At 46.5% G+C, this 27531-nt stretch overlaps 1 long non-coding RNA gene and 1 other non-coding gene across 2 annotated transcripts in view; both read right to left on the bottom strand.

Moving 5' to 3' along the window:
* The window catches only part of LOC117196709 (uncharacterized), a 30036-nt gene extending 2520 nt beyond the window's left edge, over positions 1 to 27516 (bottom strand). The window contains exons 1-3 of the long non-coding RNA XR_004477026.2: positions 27243 to 27516; positions 23382 to 23433; positions 22883 to 23015 (exon numbers count right to left, since the gene is read on the bottom strand). This is a non-coding gene — a long non-coding RNA (uncharacterized LOC117196709). The remainder of the gene's footprint in view (positions 1 to 22882; positions 23016 to 23381; positions 23434 to 27242) is intronic.
* On the bottom strand, positions 26900 to 27006 carry LOC117196736 (U6 spliceosomal RNA). Its single transcript, XR_004477067.1, has one exon. It is a non-coding gene; the product is annotated as a U6 spliceosomal RNA (small nuclear RNA).
* Positions 27517 to 27531: the final 15 nt, after the last annotated feature.

Here is a 27531-nt window from a genome sequence, read left to right as displayed (position 1 = left end):
AGTTGCTATTGCCCTCTACTGGACTGAAAGTGTACAGGGTTGGTTTTGAGGCGAACCCTAATTTTGAGCACCCTGAGGTCCACGTGCCCAGCTAAGGCACAAAAATACACTGTACACCAGAACTAAATGCGGTGTGTGAATATTTCTTTAAATCAGGATGCGTACAATAAAAAAAGCAATCTAATTCAACTCACGTTTCTTTAGAAGAGAAATCAAATCAAAATATTGGGCACTTATTATATGCTAGCTACTATGTCAAGAACGGGGGGAGTGTATACATTCATTCATTCATTCACTCATTCATTCATTCATTCATTCCTGACAGTGGACCTATTATGTGTCCAAGGGGGGGGTCACAAACCCACTTGCCTGTAGGGGGAAGGCACATAACATAAATGAGCCAAGCATACAGCCCGTAAAAAATTTCTTCTGCAGGTCATCGTCTTCTGGGTGTCAGTTTCTTCTTCTGAACTGCCATCTAAAGGGGGCCACTGGTTCTCAGACCCACCCCAGTTGCCAGGTAAGAATCCTAGCATGACCATACCAAGCCTTCCAATTGTCTAAGAAAAGCAAAAAAATCAGAATCTTTTTGTGAATTCTCTCGATTCTTAAACTTGGATAATAACAATGTCACATGTAAGAGCTGCCTGGATGCAAATTTGAACTAGACAAATACACTCCCTGCCCTTATGGGGAGTACGGTCTAGGAGGGCTAGGGGATTACAGTTCAAATAGGCCTACACAGTGGAGAGAAAGCAATGACTCCATGATGGGAAGGCCCAAACTTAGTGGAATTCACGCATCAGGCATGTTTTCATCAGGGCTTGGCCTCTGTCTTTCTTCATGTTTCTACTTTGCCCTCCTTTTTCTCCTTTTAATAAATCTATTTATTTATTTTTGGCTGCGTTGGGTCTTTGTTGCTGCGTGCAAGCTTTCTCTAGTTGCGGCGAGTGGGGGCTACTCTTCGTTGTGGTGCGCGGGCTTCTCATTGCGGTGGCTTGTGTTTGTTGCGGAGCACAGGCTCTAGGCGTACAGGCTTCAGTAGTTGTGGCTTGTGGGCTCTAGAGCGCAGGCTCAGTAGTTGTGGCACTCGGGCTTAGCTGCTCCACGGCATGTGGGATCTTCTGCGACCAGGGCTCAAACCGGTGTCCCCTGCATTGGCAGGCAGATTCTTAACCACTGTGCTACCAGGGAAGTCCTTGCTGTCCTTTTTGTATCAGTTTCATCTCCAGGCAAATTCTGCCCCTCTGGAGGCACAACCTACCCCAAATTCTGCATGGCTGACTTCTCATTCAGACCTCACAGGTTGCTCCTCAGAGAGGATTCCCCAGCATCCCAGTATAAAGCAGCCCCCTCTGGGACCTCCCCTGGCCACTCTCTACCACATAGCCTTTTGTTTTCCTTAGCAGCCATAGCTATCTGAAATCACCTTTCTCCTGCATCTCTTTATAACTATGTTGTCTATCCACTCCCAGAAGAATGTCAGGTCCGTGAGGCCAGGGATGGTGTCCATCTCACTCACCATCGTATGCTCAGGTCCAAGCACGGCACTGGTCCCAGGTGGGCAGGTAATTTACAGTTGTTGAATGGGTGCATGTGGGGTGAGGGCGAGAGAAGAGTCAAGGAAGGTGATACTTGCAGAAGAGTGGACATGTAGACCAATGGAACACTTCTGAGAGTCCAGAGGTAAGTTCATACATTTATGGCCAACTGATTTTTGCAAAGGGTGCCAAGATAATTTCATGGGGAAAGAGTAGTCCTTTATCAAATGGTGCTGGAACCACTGAATAGCACATACAAAAGAATGAAGTTGGGGGCTTCCCTGGTGGTGCAGTGGTGAAGAATCCGCCTGCCAATGCAGAGGACACAGGTTCAAGCCCTGGCCTGGGAAGATGCCACATGCCGCGGAGCAACTAAGCCCGTGTGCCACAACTACTGAGCCTGTGCTCTAGAGCCCACGAGCCACAACTACTGAGCCTGCATACCACAACTACTGAAGCCCACGTGCCTAGAGCCCATGCTCCGCAACAAGAGAAGTCACCACAGTGAGAAGCCCGTGCACGGCAACAAAGAGTAGCCCCCGCTCGCCACAACTAGAGGAAGCCCACATGAAGTAACAAAGACCCAACGAGGCAAAAATAAAAATAAAATAAAATAATTATTTAAAAAGACAATAACAAGTATCAGTGAGGAGGTGGAGAAATTGCAACCCTCATATACTGTTGACGGGAATGTAAAATGGTGTATGTGCTTTGGAGGACAGTTTGGCAGGTCCTCAAAATGTTGAACATGTAATTATATAGGACCCAGAAATTCCATGTATAGGAATATACCCAACAAAAATGGAAAGATATGTATACATAAAAACTTGTATGTGAATGTTCACAGCAGTATTATTCACAGTAGCCCAAAAGTGAAAACCTAAGTGTCCTTCAACTGATGATTGGACAAACAAAAACATGGTCTATCCATACAGTGGAATGAAGTACTGATTCATTCTTATAACATAGACAGACCTTGAAAACAGTATGCTGGAATATTACTCAGCCATAAAAAAGAATGAAATAATGCCATTTGCAGCAACATGGATGGACCTAGAAATTACTAAGGGAAGTAAGTCAGACAGAGAAAGACAAATATCAATACCATATGATATCACTTATAGGTGGAATCTAAAAAAAAATGATACAAATGAACTTATTTACAAAACAGAAACAGACTCACAGACATAGCAAACAAACTTATGGTTACCAAAAGGGAAGGGGGAAGGGAAGGATAAATTGGGAGTTTGGAATTAAAATATACACACTACTATAGATAAAACACATACAGTAGGATGTATATTGACCAACTAGGACCTACTGTATAGCACAGGGACCTCTACTCAATATCTTGTAATAACTATAACAGAGGAGAATGGAAAAAAAGATGTAGGTATAACTGAAACACTTTGCTGTGCACCTGAAACTAACACAACATTGTAAATCAACTATATTTCAATGAAAATTTTTTAAAATAATTAAAAACCTTCATTAAAAATGAAAAAAAAACCCATTATGCTGAGTGAAAGAAGCCAGTCACAAAAGACCATAAAATATATGATTCCATTGATATGAAAAGTCCAGAATAGTCCATTTATGGAGACAGAAAGTAGATTAGTGGCTGTCAGGGGCTGGAGGGAGGGGGAGAATGGGGAGTGACTGCTAACGAGTATGGGGTCTCTTTGGGAGGCTGAAGAAAATGTTCTGGAATTAGTGATAATGGTCACACAACTTTGTGAATATGAAAAATCACTGAACTGCACACTTTAAAGATGTTTAGGGAAGATCCCACGTGCCGCGGAGCGGCTGGGCGCGTGAGCCATGGCCGCTGAGCCTGCGCGTCCGGAGCCTGTGCTCCGCAGCGGGAGAGGCCACAGCAGTGAGAGGCCCGCGTACCGCCAAAAAAAAAAAAAAAAAAAAAAAAAAAGTCAATGAAGACTTAAAAAAAATTTTAAAAAAATTAAAAAAAAAAAAAAAGATGTTTAATGATATGAATCACTGTGTTGTACACCTGAAACTTACACAATATTGTACAGCAACTATACCTCAATGTTAAAATGTTTAATGAAATTTAAAAATTTTATTTATTTATTTTTGGCTGTGTTGGGTCTTCTTTGCTGTGCGTGGGCTTTCGCTAGTTGCGGCGAGCGGGGGCTACTCTTCGTTGCGGTGCACGGGCTTCTCATTGCAGTGTCTTCTCTTGTCGCAGAGCATGGGCTCTAGGTGCGTGGGCTTCAGTAGTTGTGGCACACGGGCTCAGTAGTTGGGGCTCGCCGGCTCTAGAGTGCAGGCTCAGTTGTTCTGGCGCACGGGCTTCGTTGCTCCGCGGTATGGGGGATCTTCCCGGACCAGGGCTCGAACCCGTGTCCCCTGCATTGGCAGGTGGATTCTTAACCACTGCGCCACCAGGGAAGTCCTAATGGAATTTTTTAAAAGAGTGAAGGAAGCCACCTGGGTTTGGGGCCTGAGCATCTGGGTGGGTGGAGGAGATGAGTCCAGTTTGGGACAGGTGGCGTTTGAACTGCTCATGGGACATCAAAGTAGAGACGGCCGGCAGAGTTGCAAGACAGAGACTCAGGACAGAGCCTGGGTGGGGCTACAGATCTGGAAACCATGGGTCTACAGGCGGTGCTCAGGCCAGGGGTGTTTGAGAAGGTCCAGGGAGGATGCTTAGGTAGAAGGTCTATGGTGGAGCCCCAAGTGTCATCAGCATGGACAGGAAAGGAAGCCCAGGAAGTAGACTGAGAAGAACTTTCCAGAAAGGGAAGAGGAAGCCCAGAAGAGGTGGTTTTCAGGAAAGGGGGAGCGACCAGCATGGGACAAGCTAGAACCCATCCCTGTGATATTAGGCAGGGGAGCAGAAGGGGGCAGCAAGTGGGGAGGGGGCATGAGACAGTGCCCAGTAAATTTTTTAATCTGTCATTGGTCCATAAAATGGATTATGGTTAGAGACAAGTGTGGGTGGGATCCCCAGCCATGCATAGGTATTGCCTCTTTTGAGCCCCACTGCTATGCCAGATGGGCAAGTTATATAATCTATATTGATATATTATTAATAATAGTAATTATATATCCTATACATGATACAGTAACTATAGTATGCAGTATGATCAATAGTAATGTCTTTCTGTGGGTTGTGTTCTCTGTACCAAGCACCATGTTAAGTGCTTTACGACTGTTTTCTCAGGTAATTTTCATATAAGCCCAAGGAGACCGTGTCCCTAACCCCCCAACATAAGAGAGAGAACTGAGGCACCGAGAGGTGGCGCCATCTCCCCATGGTCACAGGGCAAGAGCACTGCAGATACTGTTTGAACCCAGGCAGTGTGACCTCAGGGATCTGAGTCTCCCCAGCAAGAAAGTTTGGAGACTCTCACATTGACCCGGGGTATCTCAGCTATGTGTGCTCTGAGACTAGAAACATCTGTGCTGATCTTTTTTTTTTTAATAAATTTATTTATTTTATTTATTTAGTTTTGGCTGCATTGGGTTTTTGTTGCTATGCACGGGCTTTCTCTAGTTGCGGCGAGCAGGGGCGACTCTTTGTTGCGGTGTGCGTGCTTCTCATTGTGGTGGCTTCTCTTGCTGCACAGCACGGACTGTAGGTGCCTGGGCTTCATTTGTTGTGGCTTGTGGGCTCTAGAGCACAGGCTCAGTAGCTGTGGTACACGGGCTTAGCTGTTCCACGACATGTGGGATCTTCCCAGACCAGGGCTTGAACCCGTGTTCCCTGCATTAGCAAATGGATTCTTAATCACTGTGCCACCAGGGAAGTCCTGTGCTGACTTTTTAAGACCATAATTTTTGCATGAGCTTTATTTCTTTCATTGCAAAAAAACCTTACAGAATTGTTGAGGTCAGTGTCCTGGTTTCCACACTTTCCTTGGGGCTACAGAAAGAAAGAAATCCCACCTCAGCTGTAATTAGAGATGGGAATAAAACATAACCCTGAAACTTGCTGTTCTCAGCAAGGTGGTCATCATTCTGAAACAGGTGCCTTACATGGAATGGATATTTATAGAAAATGATATTTATAAAATCAGCACTGAGCTCACTCACTGTCAAATCTCTGAAAAGAGGCCCCCAGGAACTTTTGGGAAATGAAGATGCTGAGCAACTGACTGAGGAAACGTAATCCCTATGTCCTGAATGGTCTTTCTCAGGAACCATGAGTCACTGAGAGAACTCCGCTTGGGTTCCAGAAATCCAGCAAGAAGACACAGGAAGGGGCAACATGACCTGGGATTTTATCTACCGTGAGTAAGGGCAGGGTGGGTCCAAGTCTCTGAATGGGGCAGTGTGGTCTAATGGCTAAGGGTTCAGGCAACTGCTCACCCAAAGCCTGGCTCTGCCTACCCTTCCTGAGCCTCAGTCTCCTCTTCCATTAAGTGGGTACCTCCCACAGAGGAGTTATTTGAGGATCACATGTGGAAAATGCATATCAAATGATATAAAAGCAGCTAATACTTTGAGTGCCAGCCCCCTGCCCCTTCCAAGTGGTATGTAACCTTAAACTGCCTTACTAGAAGTAACACACAGCACTAGAGTCCACTGGAAAACAGAAACTGTATATATATAAATAATCAAGCAAATGAGAGAGGGAAGTATGTAAGCAGGAAGAATTGAAGGCAGGGTATTGGCTGCAGCAGGTACAGGAGAGCTGAGAAGCTGAGCAGGTTGGTGACACACTCCCAGAAATCAGCCACAGGCTAGAGACTGGTGACCAGCTCTGGGTCAGAGAGACAGAGAGGGGAGGAGGGGACACTAGAGTAGGGGCTGGGGTCACCCAGGGTTTGCTGCAGCTCAGAGGAGGTATGGCTGCTGCAGATTTGCTCCAGAGAGGGACAGAAATACCCTTGCCTTTTCTTCCCTCCTGCCCTCCACTCTCTCACGAGGGTCTCCCACTGCCAGACTCAGCAGGAAGCCTTTGACCAGGGAGCTGGGAAATCCAGCCTGCAGTGGGGACACCCTTCCCCCACGCCACCACCATCCACCCGACCATTCAGGGCCAAGGAGGGCAGGTGGGAGGAGCAGCTCTAACGCCCAGAACCAGGGAAGGAGAACATGTTGTTTCATTGGTCTGACCACACCCTGAGAATTGTGTTCCGATGTGGAAATCATGCTTAAAGGAGGACCCCAGCTGACACAGGGTGGGGATGAGAAGCCACAGATGCAATTTACCCTGCAGGAGAGCAGTTTCATGGAGGGCAGGGGAACTGCCCCTCCATTTGGGAGGGGGTCTCTCTTGCAGCGGATGGTAGTCTTCTTATACAACCCTCCCAGGAGCAAGTCGACACCAGTTACAGGAAGAAAGAGTTGGAGTCAATATAAAGAAGTTGTTTTTCCGTTTCATAGCAATTAACACAACATTGTAAATCAATTATACTTCAGTTTTTAAAAATATATTGATTGGGGGCGGAGTCAAGATGACGTACTAGGAGGACACGGAATTAGCGTCTCCTCATAACTAGGGCACCTACCAGGCACTGGTGGGGAACCATGGACACCTAAGTGCATGGCAGGAACCCCCAGCAACCAGTTCTTTCAATTATAGTTTTATTTTTCCTAATATATTTTTTATCTTTCTAATTTTATTTTGTTTTTTATTCTTTGATATTGTAATACTCCTTTTTTTCTTTCCTTCTTCCTTTTTTTATTTATTATTTATTATTATTTTTTTTTTACCACACAAGAAGCTTGTGGGATCTTGGTTCCCAGGCTGAAGGTCGGTCCCGAGCTTCTGTGGTGGGAGCTCCAAGTCCAAACTGCTGCACTAACAGAGAACCTCAGACCCCAGGGAATATGAATCAGAGTGAGGACTCCCAGAGGTCCTCATCTCAGCACTAAGACCCAGCTCTATCCAACTGCCTGCAAACTCCAGTGCTGGCTGGACGTCTCAGGCCAAACAACCAGTAAGACAAGAATACAGCACCACCCATCAAAAAAAATAAAAAATGTTACAGACGAAGGAGCAAGGTAAACACCTACAAGACCAGATAAATGAAGACGAAATAGGCAACGTACCTGAAAAAGAATTCAGAGGAATAGTAGTAAAGATGATCCAAAATCTCGGAAACAGAATGGAGAACATACAAGAAACATTTAACAAGGACCTTGAAGAACTAAAGAGCAAACCAACAGTGATGAACAACACAATTACTGAAATTAAAAATACTCTAGAAGGGGGCTTCCCTGGTGGCGCAGTGGTTGAGAGTCCGCCTGCCGATGCAGGGGACACGGGTTTGTGCCCCGGTTGGGGAGGATCCCACATGCCGCGGAGCGGCTGGTCCCGTGGGCCATGGCCGCTGAGCCTGCGCGTCCGGAGCCTGTGCTCCACAATGGGAGAGGCCACAGCGGTGAGAGGCCCGCGTACCGCAAAAAAAAAAAAAAAAAAAAAAAATACTCTACAAGGAATCAATAACAGAATAACTGAGGCAGAAGAACGGATAAGTGAGCTGGAAGATAAAATGGTGGAAATAACAGCCAGGGAGTAGAATTAAGAAAAAAAAATGGGGCTTCCCTGGTGGCGCAGTGGTTAAGAATCCGCCTGCCAATGCAGGGGACACGAGTTCGAGCCCTGATCTGGGAAGATCCTACGTGCCGCGGAGCAACTAAGCCCGTGCGCCACAACTGCTGAGTCTGTGCTCTAGAGCCCATGAGCCACAACTACTGAGCCTGCGTGCCACAACTACTGAAGCCCATGTGCTCTAGGGCACATGCTCTGCAACAGAGAGAAGCCACTGCAATGAGAAGCCCACACACCGCAACAAAGAGTAGCCCCCACTCGCCACCACTAGAAAAAGCCCGCGCACAGCAACAAAGACCCAACGCAGCCAAAAATAAACTAATTAATTAATTTTTTTTTAAAAAAGAAAAAACAATGAAAAGAATTGAGGACAGTCTCAGAGACCTCTGGGACAACATTAAATGCACCAACATTTGAATTATAGGGGTCCCAGAAAAAGAAGAAAAAAAGAAAGGGTCTGAGAAAATATTTGAAGAGATTATAGTCAAAAACTTCCCTGACATGGGAAAGGAAATAGTCACCCAAGTCTAGGAAGCACAGAGAGTCCCATACAGGATAAACCCTATGAAAAGCACAACAAGACACATATTAATCAAACTAACAAAAAATTAAATTCAAAGAAAAAATATTAAGGGCTTCCCTGGTGGCGCAGTGGTTGAGAGTTCGCCTGCCGATGCAGGGGATACGGGTTCGTGCCCCGGTTCAGGAAGATCCCACATGCCGCAGAGCGGCTGGACCCGTGAGCCATGGCCACTGAGCCTGCATGTCCAGAGCCTGGGTTCCACAACGGGAGAGGCCACTACAGTGAGAGGCCCGCGTACTGCAAAAAAAAAAAAAAATTAAAAGCAGCAAGGGAAAAGCAACAAATAACATACAAGGGAATCACTATAAGGTTAACAGCTGATTTCTCAGCAGAAACTCTGCAAGCCAGAAGGGAGTGGATGGACATATTTAAAGTGATGAAAGGGAAAAACCTACAACCAAGATTACTCTACCCAACAAGGATCTCATTCAGATTCGATGGAGAAATTAAACTTTTACAGATAAGCAAAAGTTAAGAGTATTCAGCACTGGGCTTCCCTGGTGGTGCAGGGGTTAAGAATCCACCTGCTAAGGCAGGGGACACATGTTCAAGCCCTGGTCTGGGAAGATCCCACATGCCACGGAGCAGCTAAGCCCGTCCACCACAGCTACTGAGCCTCAGCTCTAGAGCCCACGAGCCACATCAACTGAGCCCACGTACCACAACTACTGAAGCCTGTGTGCCTAGAGCCCGTGCTCGCAACAAGAGAAGCCACTGCAGTGAGAAGCCCGCGTACCACAACGAAGAGTAACCCCGCTCGCTGCAACTAAAGAAAGCCCACACACAGCAACAATAGACACAACGTAGCCAAAAATAAATAAATTAATTAATTTAAGAAAAACCACATCCCTGGTCAGAAAAGTACAATTAAAAATAAATAAATAAACATTTAAAAAAAAAACAGAGAGAGAATTCAGCACCACCAAACCAGCTTTACAACAAATGCTAAAGGAACTTCTCTAGGTAGGAAACACAAGAGATGGAAAAGGCCTACAAAAACAAACCCAAAACAATTAATAAAATGGTAAGAGGAACATACATATCGATAATTACCTTACATGTAAATGGATTAAATGCTCCAACCAAAAGACATAGCCTGGCTGAATGGATATAAAAACAAGACCCATACATATGCTGTCTATAAGAGACCCACTTCAGACCTAGAGACACACACAGACTGAAAGTGAGGGGATGGAAAAAGATATTCCATGCAAATGGAAATCAAAAGAAAGCTGGAGGGACTTCCCTGGTAGCACAGTGGTTAAGAATCTACCTGCCAATGCAGGAGATACGGGTTCGAGCCCTGGTCCAGGAAAATCCCACGTGCCACAGAGCAGCTAAGCACCACAACTACTGAGCCTGCATTCTAGGGCCCACGACCCACAACTACTAAAGCCTGCACACCACAACTACTGAGCCTGCGCAACACAACTACTGAAGCCTGCACAGCTAGAGCCCGTGCTCTGCAACAAAGAGAAGCCACCGTAACGAGAAGCCTGTGCACTGCAACGAAGAGTAGCCCCCACTCACTGCAACTAGAGAAAGCCTGCGCCCAGCAATGAAGACCCAATGCAGCCAAAAATAAATGAATAAATAATAAAAAAAGAAGGCTGGAGTAGCAATTCTCATATCGGACAAAATAGACTTTAAAATAAAGATTATTACAAGAGACAAAGAAGGATACTACATAATGATCAAGGGATCAACCCAAGAAGAAGATGTAACAATTACAAATATTTATGCACCCAACATAGGAGCACCTCAATACATAAGGCAAATGCTAACAGCCATAAAAGGGGAAATCAACAGTAACACAATAATACTAGGGGACTTTAACACCTCACTTACAGATCATCCAAAATGAAAATAAATAAGGAAACACAAGCTTTAAATGACATATTAAACAAGATGGACTTGATTGATATTTATAGGACATTCCATCCAAAAACAACAGAATACACTTTCTTCTCAAGTGCTCATGGAATATTCTCCAGGATAGATCATATCTTGGGTCACAAATCAAGCCTTGGTAAATTTAAGAAAATTGAAATCGTATCAAGTATCTTTTCCTACCACAATGCTATGAGACTAGATATCAATTACAGGAAAAAAACTGTAAGAAAATACAAATACATAGAGGCTAAACAATACGCTACTAAATAACCAAGATATCACTGAATAAATCAAAGAGGAAATCAAAAAATACCTAGAAACAGATGCCACTATTGGGCATATACCCTGAGAAAACCATAATTCAGAAAGAGTCATGTACCACAATGTTCATTGCAGCTCTATTTAATATAGCCAGGACATGAAAGCAACCTAAGTGTACATCCACACATGAATGGATACAGAAGATGTGGCATGGGCTTTCTGGTGGTGCACTCGTTAAGAATCCGCCTGCCAATGCAGGGGACACGGGTTGAAGCCCTGGTCCGGGAAGATTCCACATGCCGCGGAGCAACTAAGCCCGTGCAACACAATTACTGAGCCTGCGCTCTAGACCCCGCGAGCCACAACTACTGAGCCCACGTGCCAGAACTGAAGCCCGTGCACCTAGAACCTGTGCTCCGCAACAAGAGAAGCCACCGCAATGAGAAGCCCGCACACCACAATGGAGAGTAGCCCCTGCTCGCCACAACTAGAGAAAAGCCCGTGCATAGCAACAAAGAACCAATGCAGCCCAAAATAAATTAATTAATTTTAAAAAAAAGAAGATGTGGCACATATATACAATGGAATATTACTCAGCCATAAAAAGAAATGCAATTGAGTTATTTGTAGTGAGGTGGATGGACCTAGAGACTGTCATACAGAGTGAAGTAAGTCAGAAAGAGAAAAACAAATACCATATGTTAACACATATATGTGGAATCTTAAAAAAAAAATGGTTCTGATGAACCTAGAGGCAGGACACAAATAAAGACTCAGGCATAGAGAATGGACTTGAGGACACGGGGAGGGGGAAGGGTAAGCTGGGACGAAGTGAGAGAGTAGCCCTGACATATATACACTACCAAATGTAAAATAGCTAGTGGGAAGCAGCTGCATAGCACAGAGAGATCAGCTCGGTGCTCTGTGACCACCTAGAGGGGTGGGATAGGGAGGGTGGGAGACGCAAGAGGGAGGAGATATGGGGATATATGTATATGTATATGTATAGTTGATTCACTTTGTTATACAGCAGAAACTAACACAACATTGTAGAGCAACTATACTCCAATAAAGACGTTAAAAATATATATGTATATACATATATATAAAAAATATATATATATATATATATATATATAGATTAAAGGAAAAAGAAGAAGCTCCTTCCAGTGGAGCCCTCTGAGAGGTAGTGAGTCCCCCGTCACAGCAAAAGATCCGTGAGCATTAATTCTTGATCTAGTGACTGTTGCTTTTCTGAACTAGATTCTACTTTTTTTTTTTTTTGGTTCAGCAGCCATGGTTCACAGGCCTTGCCGCTCTGCGGCATGTGAGATCTTCCCGGACCGGGGCACGAACTGGTGTCCCTGCATCGGCAGGTGGACTCTCAACCACTGCACCACCAGGGAAGCCCAGATTCTACTTTTAACATGACAAAGAAGTTTCAGTAACACAGAAGATCTTGCATCATCAGTTAAACTTTTTTTTTTTTTTTTTTTTAACTGTGAAACCCAGATTGGGACTTGAATCCACGGTCTTTTTTTTCTTCCTTTTAATGAATTTATTTATTTATTTATTTATTTAGTATTTATTTTGGGCTGCGTTGGATCTCCGTTGCTGCACGCGGGCTTTCTCTAGTTGCAGTGAGCGGGGTCTACTCTTTGTTGCAGTGCACGGGCTTCTCATTGTGGTGGCTTCTCTTGTTGCGGAGCTCAGGCTCTAGGCACGCAGGCTTCAGTAGTTGTGTCACGCGGGCTCAGTAGTTGTGGCTCGTGGGCTCTAAAGCGCAGGCTCAGTAGTTGTGGCGCATGGTCGTAGTTGTAGCATATGGTCTTAGTTGCTTGGCGGCATGTGGGATCTTCCCGTACCAGGGCTCGAACCCATGTCCCCTGCATTAGCGGGTGGATTCTTAACCACTGTGCCACCAGGGAAGTCCCATCAGTTAAACTTTTAAACTTGCTTTGTAAAAACCCTCTGTTTTGTTTCTCCTTAACAGGCTATAAATTCCTCTCAGACAGGAACATGTTTATAGTTCTGCCTGATTTTAAGCAAATATAATATATGAAAACCTTGGTTCTTGGTTCCACTAAAACAAACCAAAACAAAACAAAATCCACCACTGAATTCCTTTCAACAATAATTTTCCCTAGAGCGTTTAAAATATACTACCAGGGTCCAATAAGGTTTTTTTCTGAAGTGTTTATTTCATGCTGGCAAAGGGAAACTATTATACAGAGGAAGCCTACAGAGAGGAAGAAATTAATGTGAACAATATGCAAATAAAAAGCCACAGTTGTCTGCAGTATGTGTTAAAGTAAGCATCCCTTTGGCTTTTAGCAGCCCATAACAGCAGCCTGCAGTAGGTAAAGAAATATTGTTTATTAACAGAGAATACGCCATTGAATTCAATAGATATAATAAATTTAAAATTAATTTTAAAATTAAATAAATTTAAAAACCAGTTTCATACTTGGACATTTAGTAGCGAAAAAGGAAGGAAAAATAGCAGAGAAAACAGAAAATGAGAAATTGGAAGAAAAGGAAAAAAAGCAGAGAACTTCAGAAAGACAAGGGAGCTTTCTTATGCTATAAAATCAGGATTTTGGTCAATCAGCTAACAGTGAATCTAAGAAGTCAGTTGTCTCAGGGAATCACCTTAAATTCATCCATACCGTGAGTATTTAATTGGACCTAACACATGCGTACACATTCTTCTTTGAGCATGGGCTGGCTGAAACAGGCCTGTGTATTTCTTTCTTTCTTTTTTTTTTTTAATTGAAGTATAGCTGATTTACAATGTTGTGTTAGTTTCCGGTATACAGCAAAGTGATCCGGTTACATTTATATTAATTCTTTTTCAGATTATTTTCCATTATAGGTTATTATAAGGTATTGAATATAGTTCCCTGTGCCAGATAGTAGGTCCGTGTTGTTTACCTATTTTAAATATAGTCGTGTATATCTGTTAATCCCAAATCCCTGATTTATCCCTCCTCTCCCTTTCCTCTTTGGGAATCATAAGTTTGTTATGTCTGTGGGTCTATTTCTGTTTTGTAAATAAGTTCATTTGTTTCATTTTTTTACATGGCACATATAAGTGATATCATATGGTATTCGTCTTTCTCTGTCTGACTTAATTTAGTATGATAATCTCCAGGCCCATCCGTGTTGCTGCAAATGGCATTATTTCATTCTTTTTTATAAGCCTGGGTCTTTCTTCTCACATGGACCACATCTATAACTCTTCTGCTACAATTTCCCATTTCCTGTTCTTTATGGCAGCTGGAGAACCTAAAGATGCTTTCAAATCCATCCATGTGTACAACGACGCCCCCCACCTGGGGCTCACAATTTCCTTCCATTTTCTCTGTCCCAGTTTCTACAACTCATTTGATGTCAATTTCCTCAGTCACTCGCTTCAAGTTTTCCCAAGTTTCTTACCAGTTTTCATAGAGACAATATTCTTTCTGTTTACCCTCACGTTTCCACAATTTCTGTAACACTTAATTGAATCAATTAGTGACAATAATAAACACAACTGCTATACACAAATTTGGGAGCAAACACAACTGACTCTACCTAAGCACAGAGGCCAAAGGTAGGGGGAGAAGTACATAGGTGGAGGGTTCAATGTGCCTGTGTGTTTCACAGAAGAAATGGGACAGGTACATTAATCTAGTGAGTCAATAAAGTGGAAGTTGGTTAAGAGAGCATCTTAAACAAATAAGTGTATAAAAATTAAAATTCGCTTAGACATTAGAAGCTAGAGGTGCCTTTTTTTTTTTTTTGGCCGTGTTGTGTGGCATGCAGGATCCTAATTCCCCGACCAGGGATCAAACCCATGCCCCCCTGTAGTGGAAGCGCAGAGTCCCAGCCTCCCAACCACTGGACCACCAAGGAAGTCCCCAGAGGTGCCTGTTTTGCATTAGGTCATTTTAATCGATCATCCACTCATTCTTTCATTCAATAAATATTCCTTCCGTGACCTCACAATACTAGACATATTGCTGGCTACAGGCTGATTGGCAGGGTCGCTTTATTGTGCCCATTTTATTTTATTCTTTTTAATTTATTTATTTATTTATTTTTGGCTGCGTTGGGTCTTCATTGCTGTGCACGGGCTTTCTCTAGCTGTGGTGAGCGGGGGCTACTCTTTGTTGCAGTGCACAGGCTTCCCATTGTGGTGGCTTCTCTGGTTGCGGAGCGCGGGCTCTAGGCGCATGGGCTTCAGTAGTTGTGGCACGTGGGCTCAGTAGTTGCGGCACACGGGCTTAGGTGCTCCGCGGCATGTGGGATCTTCCTGGACCAGGGCTCAAACCCGTGTCCCCTGCATTGGCGGGCGGATTCTTAACCACTGCGCCACCAGGGAAGCCCCTGACCATTTTATTGATGGGATGACTGAGGCTCGGCCATCTGTCCATTGCCACACACATGTAAGTACAAGTGCTGGGTCTCCTAGTTGTACATCCTCATGTGCTCCCTACCATGTAATGCTGTGGGTTCATATTTCCCTTCCCCTTAGGCCAGAAATTCAGGTTCTTATGACAGTATGAGGGAGAAGGCAGACAACTCTACAAGCCATTTTGGAAAATGACAAATAAATAGATTGAAAGCCAAATGTTCCCAGTGTTTGGAGTCAGAGGGCTGACAGCAAACAGAAGGCACATCAGATGGGATTCTGAAGAGAATTTAAATAAAGGACCATAGAGAGTTCCCTGGCAGTCCAATAGTTAGGACTCGGTGCTTTCACTCCCATGGCATGAGTTCAATCCCTGGTCAGGGAACTAAGATCCCGCAAGCCACGTGGCACAAACAAAAATTAAAATTAAAATTAAATTAAAAAATAAATAAGGGACCATTTAGAGAATCGAGTTAGAAGAACCTACTGAAGTACCCAGGGCCAGCAAGAAAGGAGCTGTCACCACCCTGGGCCTGAAGACACAAATGCAGGAAAGAGCATTACTAGGGCCTGGGAGGCTAGAGCCTGGAAGAGGGATTGAAAAGATGCCTCCTTGGCCAAACTTTAGTCATGCTCTTCTGATCCCTCTTCCCAACAAGGCCCTGACCACGGCCCCATCCCATCTTTGGCTTGACTAGCCCAGTTTTAGCAAAGTATCCTGATAAGTCAGTTTAGGGAGAATCCCCTCACCCTTGATATCTGATCAAATTCCTCGTCCCCCACCTTTGATATCTAAGCCCTTGGCCTGCCTTTAACAAGAATCCTATTAAGTCAGTTTAGCAAGAATCTCCCAACCCTTGCTAGCTCCCCTTAGTAATTTTCCATCCACTGACCCCTGACTCTGCTATAAACCCTTAGCTGTCTCTGTTATATTCAGAGGTGAGCTTGGATTCTCTCCCCTGTTGCGGTAGTCCTGAATAAAGTCTATCTTGCGTCTTTAGCTAGTGTCAGAACAGTTTCTCTTTAACAGGATTGCCGGGCAGGAGCTGTGGTCACTGAAGCCACGGACAGAGCCTCAGCCCAAAGCAGGGGGTGGGCAGGGAAAGAAATGCCCCCATCTCTCTGCTCCTGCACTCCAGTCTCCAGCTGGTGCCTCCCACTGGCTGACCCCAACAGGAAGTCATAGGGGTGGGAGCCTAGGTGATGCCCTTCATTAAGGTCAGACTTCCAGGATAGAGAGAAAGTATGAATGAAAGAAAGAATGAATGAGTCTGGGGAGCAAGCAAATAGAGAATAACCAGCCCACCTCGTTTGCCAATGGGTGACATAACTGACATTATCAGAATTCTTTCTCCCATTACAATGTTAAGAACTCTCCGAGACTGACCCGAGAGGAAGGGGCAGGGGAGGACATGCCAGCCAGAGCAGTATTGGTGCCAGCCCACCAAGGTGGTCAGAGGGAGTGGGTAGGGGCAGGGAACCAATATGCAGACCCAGGCCTGCCAAATCTCTGGATGCTCAGACGGTGACACTTAGACCAGAAAGGGGACTTTGCAAGAGATTGAAGGTCAACAGGCAGACAAGGTTGTGGCAGAGACAATTATGCAGTCCCCATCCTGATTTAAGAGAGTAAGGGGTAAGTGTGGACTATGGTCTTCAATCTGCTAGATGAGAAATTGTCACTGGTGAAGCGCTCACTCTTCAGATCCTCTCTCCCCACTTCTAACTCATCTCACTACAGCCAGCAGTTCTGCCCAAGCCTTGCCGATTTTGTGCAAAAGCAAAATGACGGGGACCCCCCCCCCGACACACACAGGACCAAGTTACGTCTTCAATCCCCAGACTTCACAGACACCATGGCATGAAATACCACAAAGCCCTCTAGGGACTCACACTGCACGACCCAGAAGTTGGCGGTGGGGTTAACTCCCATGGGCTACCCTTGACAGTGGCGGTGCAGGAACCAATAAACAAATGGGTGCCCTTCCATCACCTGGGTGGACGATTCTGAAGTGCATTTCCCCAAGAAGTCCCATGGGATTGACTACACAGTCACCCCAGCATTGGGCAAATTGAGGGTACATCCTTGGACCAACAACCTCTGATCCCCTGTTCCAAACCCCCATCCTGAATTCCTGCTTCCTGGATTCACATGTATTACATAACTTGGAAAAGAAAAATATGAAACTTTCCAGTTGAGCTCAGCCTTCCCGGAACTAACAGCACGGGAATGGCCTGGCCTCGAGGACAGAGACGCATAATCGAAGATTCTCAGTCAACAGATATGTCTTCATCCCTGAAATGCTGCCACTTTTGAGACTGAGGGATTAAAGCATGAAGACTCTGCATTAGTAAGGACTCAGATGTTGTGAGTGAGAAAAACAGAAACCACACCAGCTTAAGCCAATAGTTTTGGGGGAAAAAAGATGGGGAATTTACTGGAACAAGTAACCATCTATAAGTACAATGGGACCAGGAATTCAACGTCATCATCTTCATCCTCTCTCTCACTCTCTCTCTCCCATCTCTCAGTTCTGTTCCCCTGCGTGTCGGCCACATTCGCTTCTATTGCAAATGAGCTACTTCCATGCGGACTTTGAGTTTACAACCCCCACCCCCCCCAGTTAGTGACAGAAAGTAGAACTTCTCTCACCCAGCAACTGTATAAAAATCCCAGAGAAAGATTCTGATTGGCCCTGCTTGGATGACCTGTCCACTCCTTGAGCCAATCACTGTAGCCGAGGAATCGGCTACCATGATTGGCTAGACATGGATCACGTGCCCACACTAGTGGGTGGGGCTGTGTGGGGTTCTCAGATCGGCATCTTCAACAGAAGCTTTTGGAAAGAACTTTGGGGAGGAATAGTTCCGTAAAGGAAGGTACGGCAGATGCTGCTGGCGTTCCATCCATATTCCTCAGGCCTTACTTCCCCATTGGTATACCAGTATTTGCAGCTCTGGGTCTGAGGGCTTTGCCCCCGATTCATAGAAAATGTTCTGCCCACTGGCCCAGCAGGTTGGGAACGCAGGCTGATTAACGCCCACAAAGAGCTGTCAGCCAATATGCAGCAGGAATGATGTGCAAATACCCCATCTGCCCCACCTCTTGTGTAGAAAAGCTCTAAGGTGTGTGTTTTCTGTTATTTCCAAGAGTTACCTCTAAAGTTCCAGCTTGACCTGCACTGTTAGGACCTCTTCCCTTCCCTGTCTCCCTACCCCCGCCCCCATGACTGTTTCTTGCACTTTCCAGATTAGCTACTTGAACCTGCATTCTAGCCTCAGGGTCTGCTTTTGGGGGAACCCAGACAAAGGAGAAAAGGATTGGGAGGGGACAAGGGCTATTGTTTCAGGAGGAGGAGAAGAAAAAAAGGGCAGCTGTCACCAATAGCCCTGCCCCTTCGTGCACTTGTTCATCTGTGGCACCTTAGGTCAGCTTTCTAAGATGCAGAACCTGTGACCTGGATTCTCATGCAGTGGTTTATTGAGTGAGAGTTTGCCGGAGAAGCAGCTAAGGAAGCAGCACAGCGCAGCGAGAAAGCCCAACGAAGGGGGGGTCTCGGGGGGGAAACTAGCCTTAGCGTGATCCCAGAGGAGCCCTGGAGCATGAACAGAACCACAGAACTGTCCTCTCTACCTTGAGGCAAGAGCCAGACCTTGACACCTTGCTATTATTGATCAGCCACTGGCTGCAGGCTGCCCTTGGGCGGGGGCGGGGTGGGGGGGGCGCTGAAAACTTCCAGGCTGTCCAGGGCAGGTGAGATCTGCGCAAGGCTTCAGCAGCATCCTCTGCTTGTGTATTATTACTGGTTACAGGGAATAGGAGCCTCAAGGCTGCTGAAACTTTTGACACAGACAATATATGCTGAGTGTAACAAAGAATTAGGATACGAGAGCTTCGCCTTCCCGAAGTTCATGGTGTGCTGGTGGAATTTAAAATAACACTACTTCCAGATGCAAACTATTATATATAGAATGGATAAACAACAAGGTCCTACTGTAGAGCACAGGGAACTATATTCAATATCCTGTGACAAACCGTAATGGAAAAGAATATAAAAAAGAATGTATACATACATATAACTGAATCACTTTGCTGTACAGCAGAAATTAACACAACATTGTAAATCAACTGTACTTCAAAAATAAATTAAAATAAAGCTACTTCATCCACCCTTGCCAGGCACCCAGCTCATTGCCAAAGGGTATCTGTCCTCGTGGTGTCCAGTCTCCTCCTGTCGACCCCATTTCCTGCTGTTTCCCTGCAAGCACCCCATGTTCCAGCCAGCCCGGGTTCTTCCTCGACTGTCCACTGCTTCATGCCTCTGGGCCTTTGCACATGCCATTCCCTCTGCCTGGGATGCCCTCTGCTCTCTCATCTGCTTGGGAGGTCCAACTTACCCTTCCAAACATAGCTCAAATGTCATTCCCCACAGTTATATGTCATGAGCAGAAAAGCTTTATCCCAGAGGTGCCAGGAAAGTTTAGCATTTGAAAACAATTTTCATTCCTGGAATGGACCAGGCCAACAGAGTAAAAGAGAAAAATCTCTGGGGACCTGGAGATGTGCATGTGAATGACAGCAGCAGTGAGCCAGTATCGCACCGCAGGCATCATGCTAAGCCATGGAGGGGGAGGTGGAAAGGCTCTGCTGGAAACTTCATTTCACAGAGGAGGAAAGCAGGGCACAGAGAGGCTGGGTAATTTGCCCAAGGTCACACAGCTGGTAAGTGGTAGAAGCAAGAGTTGAACTGAGACATCTTCACACCACATGTCGTTACCACATGTCATACTGAATGATTGAGTGAAGGCAACGAGCAGAACCAAAATGATGGGCGATCCAGAGAGAAGACAGCGCTGCTGAGTCAGGTCGGGCTGTTCAGGTCACTCCTTGCAGTGGGGGAGAGCGGGAGCTAGGACAGGCAGTTCAAAGGATGGAGAAGGATGCAACCCTTCCTGTGGAGCAGACTCCCAGGGACCCAGTGTTCTTCCTGCCCTGGGTCCCCATGGCCGAGGGCCAACCTCCACCCTCCCCCTTATCTCACTATATTACAATTGCAAGTTCACGTGTCTCTCTCCCACTTTGGATATGGGGCCGGGTTTCACGCAGCCCTTTTTGGCCAGGACCATTTGTCCGGCCTGGAGACAATCCATTTTTCTTGAATAAAGGAGAGGAACGGTACTCAAGACTCCAGGAGCCCTAGTGAGAACACGGCCAGACCCCACTCCAAGAGACAGCAAAGCAAGAAGCCAGTTACTGAAAATTGGTCAAAGCAGGACCAGCTGCTTGGCTGACAAGGTACCGACCAGGCACTTGCTCTTTCCCCTACGAAGGGTCAGGCCTGTGCCTGGAGTCTGAGCTTGAACTTTACAGACAGAACCTAAGGATTGTGGGGGCCATGCAGCTCATAGAACTTGGAGGTGATGTTGGAGAGGATGTGCCTGAGAGTGTTGCTCCATGCTGTTCCTAGAATCCCATTGGTACCTCTGGGCTCAGGGGGAAAGTGCTGTGATGGATTAGTGATGTCTGCCATGGGTACTGGATGGGGAGTGGAGGCGTACTTGTTATGTGTTTACCACCCAGGTAGTAGCAGGGCTGTGGGAGAAGGGAGCTGGGCAGATTACTAGTAATAATCGTGACTAACATTTCTTAAGCACTTAGAATGTGCCAGGCACCATGTTAAATGCTTTTCCTGCTCTATTTCATTTAATCTTCATACCAACTCTTGGAGAAGAGTACTCTGGTCCCTCCTCTATGTCAGCTCCATGAGAGTCATGATTTTATTTATCTGTGTTTAGCACTATATCCCCAGCACCTAAAAGAGTACCTGACCCATGGCCAGCACTCAATAAGTATTTGCTGTTGAGTAGATGAATTCCCATTTTGCAGATAAAGAAACCGAGGCCCAGAGAGATAACTTGCTCAAAGTCATGCAGTTAGCAAGAACTGCTCTAGGGCAGTGTCTCTGGAATATTGTGAGACAATGGAATTGTTCTATAGTCTGTGCTGTCTCATATGGGCGCCACTAGCTGCAGGTGGCTGGTGAGGATGTGACTTGGGGCTCAGGCAACTGAGAAAGCGAATTTTAAATTCTGTGCAATTTTAACTAACTGAAATGGAAATGGCCACATGCGGCTGATGGTGACCATTTTGCCTAGCACAGCTCTAGAGCTTGAAGGCTTGACCACCCTAGACACCCGGCCCAGGTTCTCCAAGTCAAACAGGATAACACCGAGACTTTTCCAATAGTAATTCCATCGGGGAGGGCGAGGGGTGTAATCAGTGAAGGAATCTCCAAGGAATTGCATTTGTGCTCCTCTGGCCACACAATTCTGGGAAGGCTTTTATCCATGTGCCTAGTTTTACACATGAGAGGTTTGAAGATTCCAGAGGAGACATGGCTCGGTCAGGGTTACCTGCTGACCTTGGACCTCAGCCAGGTTTGCAACCCTGAAATGCCAAGCGCTTCATTTTCACAGTTGGCAAACAGGGAAGCATGTGCCTGGTCTGGTGAACCATGGCAGAGTCAGGCTGTGGGCAATGTCAGCTTAGTTAGGGACCTCAGCGATAAGTGACAAGCAGTTCTGACCAGACGGGCCCCAAGACGGAGCCAGCTCCCAGAGAAGCCGTGACATACAGGGAGCTTCCTGTATATTCTGTGCCTGGTACCTGCCTCCCGTCCTGCCTTCTCTCTTCCTTTTTTTTTTTTTTTTGTGGTACGCGGGCCTCTCACCGTTGTGGCCTCCCCCACTGCAGAGCAGAAGCTCCGGATAGAGCAGAAGCTCCCGCTGCAGAGCAGAAGCTCACGGACCCAGCAGCTCCACAGCATGTGGGATCCTCCCAGACCGGGGCACGAACCCGTGTCCCCTGCATCGGCAGGCGGACTCTCAACCACTGCGCCACCAGGGAAGCCCTCTCTTCCTTTCTTGAGGGCTGGTATCTTCCTTTCCCTCTGGTCACAACACAATAACGTGATCTTGAGAACGTGCCTGAAGCTGACGAATGAATGCTAAGGTGTCAATGGCTAATAGAAAAGAGCCCGTTCTGGGGACTTCCCTGGCGGTCCAGTGGTTAAGACTCTACCCTTCCAATCCAGGGGGTGATCCCTGGTCGGGGAACTAAGATCCCACATGCTGTGCAGAGTGGCCATTAAAAAAGAAAAAAACGAGTCAATTTTCAAATGATTTCTATGTTAACAGGAAACAAAGTCTTCAGCCAAAGAAGAGTCCTCTAATTGGTAGACAGTCAGGCATCGTCAGCAAAAGCTCAAATTTCTGGATCTTTATGCATGGGGTACTGTTGGAAGTGGCCAGCATGTAGTAATCGTTTATTATTATTCATTCATTCATTCACTCACTCATCCATCATGTATTCATTCGTCAACACCACGACAGGGACAAAGGCTTCCCCATTTGGAGATGGGAAACTGAGGCATGGTGTAGCCGGTCCAGTTCACACAGCCGGGGAGTAGCCAGGCCGGGGCTCAAATCCAGGGAGAGCTGGGGAGAAAAGCCTTGGGGAGACGGAAGGAGGAAACAGCAAGTACCAACTCAGGGGAGGTCTTTTCTCTTTTAATCTGAGATTTTAGGGACGACCAAGGCCTGGGCCCACATTCCCACTGTGGCTCTACCCATTTGCTGGTCTGTTGCTTCTTAGCCTCCAGTCTAAACAGTTACAAACCTACCGGAGTGATTGAGCCAAGAATTCCGCTTGCCAGCGTGATCCCGGGTGGCCCCTAGGCTGACTCGTTTATGCTGGGCTGCGATTTTTCTACATTACTCAGGCTTTGGGAGGGAAGCTGGGCCACGGACAAACCTCTGGTGAGAAGAACAGTTTTTAGAGAGCTGGCCCCGCCTCCTCCTTCTCCCCTCCCCCTCCCCTCCCTGGAGGGCGAGGGCTGCAGCTGCAAATAGCAGGGCTCACGGGGCCTCCCCCCCAGCCTCCCCCCTCCAGCGCCCCCCCCCAACCAGGCCCAGCTGTTCCGGGGACCCAGCTGACAGCTCGCTGACACTTCTCCCTGCCTCCCCTTAGGACCAGCTACAACCTCCTGAGCAACAGGAAGGTCAGAGCCAAGAAGGTAATTTGAAAGAAAAGCAGCTTGCAGCCCTTCCAGGCTGGGTAACAGGGTAACTGGGCGCTGGCATACGATGGCCTGGGTTCCTCATCCCGGTTCCCGCACTTACCAACTGTGTGATACTAGCGCCAGCCAATCGTTCAGAGCCTCGGTTTCCTCATCTGTAAAGTGGGAATAACAGTGGCATGGACCCGCAAGGTACCAAGAGGATTCCACGGGTGGTGGAGAGAGTGTTTAGCATGGGGCCTGTGCGTTACCCACAATCAGCCTCGGCCCCCTCCCCCTCCCTCCTTTTGTTATTCTGTGTGTCCACGTGATGCACGTCTGTACTAGGGTGTTCCGCTGAGGCTTGGAGAATGAACATAACATTAGCCTCAAGGGTTCTTTGGTGACAGTCCCAACTGTTCCATCTAGGGCCAGCAGACACACAGGGCCCCGCACTCAGAAAGGCCCCGCACTGGAGGTTTAATGCTCTACGATTGTTGTCTTGAAATTCTTAATAATTTTATCTTTTGATGTTGTATTTTGTAAGCAAAGCCAAATGGGACAATGGAGCATGTTCTGCGGGACTTGGAACCTCGTTCACAGGCTCCATCTCCCCTCACCCTGCCCCCCAGGACCATTTGTTTCTTTTTTATTTTTTTAATATAATTTTGTTTACTTATTTTTGGCTGTGTTGGGTCTTTGTTGCTGCACACGGGCTTTCTCTAGTTGCAGGGAGCGGGGGCTACTCTTCATTGCGGTGCGCGGGCTTCTCATTGCGGTGGCTTCTCTTGTTGCAGAGCACGGGCTCTAGGCATGCAGGCTTCAGTAGTTGTGGCACGCGGGCTCAGTAGTTGTGGTCCTTGTTGGTTATCTGTTTCATACATAGTCCAGGACAGTTCTTCACCAGGCATCTTTGCCCCTGCCCGGCAATCATTGTCACCCATCAGGGGCCTGGGTACCGCAAGAAGGCTTGGGGCAGCCTCTGCCCTGCCCACCAGCTCACATGGCCCTAGGTGCCTGTGAGTGTCTGTCTGCACAAGTCCCACAAGTACCCCTGTGTCCAAAGGAGAAAGGGGTGAAACAGCAAATAAAAAGCTGCACAACGGGTCGCGGGAGAGACTGCAGAAGAAAGGAAAAAGCTGTTTTATTGCTTTATGAACAACCAGGGAACCACCTGGCCCCAGTTCCACTTGATGGGGCTGAATCTCAGAAATGATGGGGTGCTGAGCCACTGACTAGGGGTACTTCCCAAGACAGCCTTTGCGGGCAGGTCAGAGCCTTACAAACAGGCGCTCCCCTGACCCAGCAACTTCATTTTACCATCAGGCGTGGGTGCAAGAATGTTCACCTGTGTTATTATAATATTGAAGCCAGCTGGGTGCCCCAAAATGAGGGAGGGTCAAGTCCACAATCCAATAGAAGAGAACTTATTGACATGTGAAAAGCTCGTGATATTTGCAAAAGTGTGTGTGGGGGGGCAGTTTCCAAAGGGCCTGCGCCACATGGAGTCACATGCATGGATGCGTGGGGAACACTGGGCCGATCTACACTTAAGTACTGACAGCTGTTCTCCTCCGGTGGGTAATGTTTTCCCATTTGTGCTTGTCTGTGTATTCCAAGTTCTCTGCATGGAGCGTGCCTCACTTTTATCATGACACAAAGGCAGGATGGTGCAGAAGACAAGGTTAGGCCTGCAGACTGCGGTGCTCACTTCTGACCAAATTCAGAACCCAAACAAGTCTGATCGTTGAAATTTGAATATTGGGAAAAACTCGTCTTTTGTAAGCCAGGTTGTCTCTGGCATGGGAACAAATACACACAGGACTGCCGAGGTTCCAAGCCCAGCTCTGCTCCTTACTAGTTCTGTGACCTTGGGCACAGAGTTAACTTTTCCAGGCCTCAGTTTCCCCTTCTGTAAACAGAGAAAGTAAACAGTACCTCCCTCAAAGAGTCCAGGAGATGAGATGAGTGAATATGTACAGGGAGCTCAGAGCAATGTGTAGCACATGTGAGCTGTACAGGGGTTGTGGTGGTAGTGGTGATATTATTGTGAAAAACTACATAAGGGGAAAATATGGAGAGACAAGAGTATTAATAATTATGTTTGGACAGTGCAGGAGTGAGTGGTTTATTTTTCCTTTCAGACTTTTCCGTATTTTCCAAATTAACTTAAACATGCGTGACTTTTCTAATTTGAGAGAAAATGAGACGTAAAGGAAAAAAAAGTGAAAGGATGGTTCACCAGGTAGTAATAAGGAAAACAGCACAAAGTCAGCTTAGCCAAGCCTGCACGTGTTTCAGGTCAGTGTCACGTGGGGATTCCTGAGCCTGTCCCAGGCCCTTACTACAGGCAGTCCCTTCAGTTTGTACATCTTCTCATTCATATAGAACCCATCACCAGGAAGACAGACATCCATGCCAAGTTATAGGCTGCTAAAATATCTAGGGACTTCCCTCAAGGTCTAGTGGTTAGGACTCCGTGCTTCCACTGCAGGGTGCATGGGTTCTGAGATCCCTGGTCAGGGAACTAAGATCCTGCATGCCATGTGGCACGGCCAAAATAAATAAATACATACAATAAAAAATCTATAGCTAAATCTCTCTAGATAGATAGATCCATGTATGCATAGAGAGATCCATATATACCTTTATACCTACCTGTCCTTATCCATATCTTTCTATATAGAATCTTTAAGTATAGCTATAAAAAAGAATACATCCCACCCATAGCACTCTGAATATATCCCTAACACCCGGATACAGTAATTGCTCATTTATTTGTTTGTCTCCCTCCCTAAAATCCTTGAAACTATCTTCTTTCTAACCCTGGCAACTACCACAGTGCCTGGCACATAGTAGGAATTCCCTAAAAGTCTGCTGAGTGAATTAATGAATGAAGAAGTACATGAATTCATGTAATAGTGGAGATTTGCACGTCAAGATACAGACATAGAACAAGATGTGAGATTAGCTTTGTTGGGGTGTGAGATTAGCTTTGTTGCTCAAGGAGGGGTCAAAGATGGGCAAGTAAGGCTTTAAAGAGTTACCTGAGGGCTTCCGTGGTGGCGCAGTGGTTAAGAATCCGCCTTTCAATGCAGGGGACACGGGTTCGAACCCTGGTCTGGGCAGATCCCACATGCCGCGGAGCAACTAAGCCCGTGCGCCGCAATTACTGAGCCTGCGCTCTGGAGCCCGCGAGCCACAACTACTGAACCCGTGTGCCCCAGCTACTGAAGCCTATGCGCCTAGAGCCCGTGCTCAGCAACAAGAGAAGCCACCAGAGTGAGAAGCCCACGCCCCGCAACGAAGAGTAGCCCCCGCTTGCCGCAACTGGAGAAAGCCCACGCGCAGCAACAAAGATCCAATGCAGCCAAAAATAAATAATTTTTTTTTTTTAAAGAAAAAGGTACCTCCCTGTACCACGAAGAGAGCATTCTTTATTAAAAAAAAAAAAAAAAAAAAAAAAGACGCTCTCAATCCTTCCCAGAGAAGGCAGGGAATAGAAAAGCGAAGACAGAGAGAAGTTTTTTTGTTTGGTTTTGCTTTTGTAACAGCTTTATTTTTTTAACATCTTTATTGGAGTATAATTGCTCTACAACGGTGTGTTAGTTTCTGCTTTATAACAAAGTGAATCAGCCATACAAAAATATGGTACGCTTCACGAATTTGTGTGTCATCCTCGTGCAGGGGCCATGCTAATATTTTCTGTATTGTTCCAATTTTAGTATATGTGCTGCCGAAGCGAGCACTACAGCTTTACTGAGATACAGCTCATACCATATATTTTTTCTGGTTCTGGAATAAAACCGACAGTAAACCCTGCCCTGGAGGGTTTCTAGTGGGGGAGAGAGACAAATAAGTCAAATGAACAAGGAAATGATTCAGAAGATTAGACGGTGGTAAAAGCTAAGTGAAGCGGAAAGCTGGAAACGGGGTTAGGAGAGAGGGATGGTGACTTTAATCACGGGGTCAGCGAAGGACTCACCGTAGGGTGAACGCAGAGGCCGACCGAGCTAAGGCTGGAAGGAGGTGAGGGTGAGAAGGTGCCACCGCGATGGCCCCTCCCAGCACTCCGGTCCCCCAGGCCCGGGACCATGCCTGTCCCTCCACGCCGTGTCCCCGCGCCTAAGACGGCGGGCGACACCCAGTAGGCATTTCGCGGTGCGTGACTGTGAGTGGCCCGTCTGGGCCAGAAGCGAGTCCTGCGGCCGGGTGGACAGCTGGGCGAGGCTGGGCGAGGACGCCGCGCCCCCCGCGCCCCCCGCGCCCCCCGC

The sequence above is a fragment of the Orcinus orca genome, chromosome 20 (genome assembly GCF_937001465.1).
Source record: "Orcinus orca chromosome 20, mOrcOrc1.1, whole genome shotgun sequence".
Lineage (NCBI taxonomy): Eukaryota > Metazoa > Chordata > Mammalia > Artiodactyla > Delphinidae > Orcinus > Orcinus orca.
This window is presented reverse-complemented; position numbering and strand designations above follow the sequence as displayed.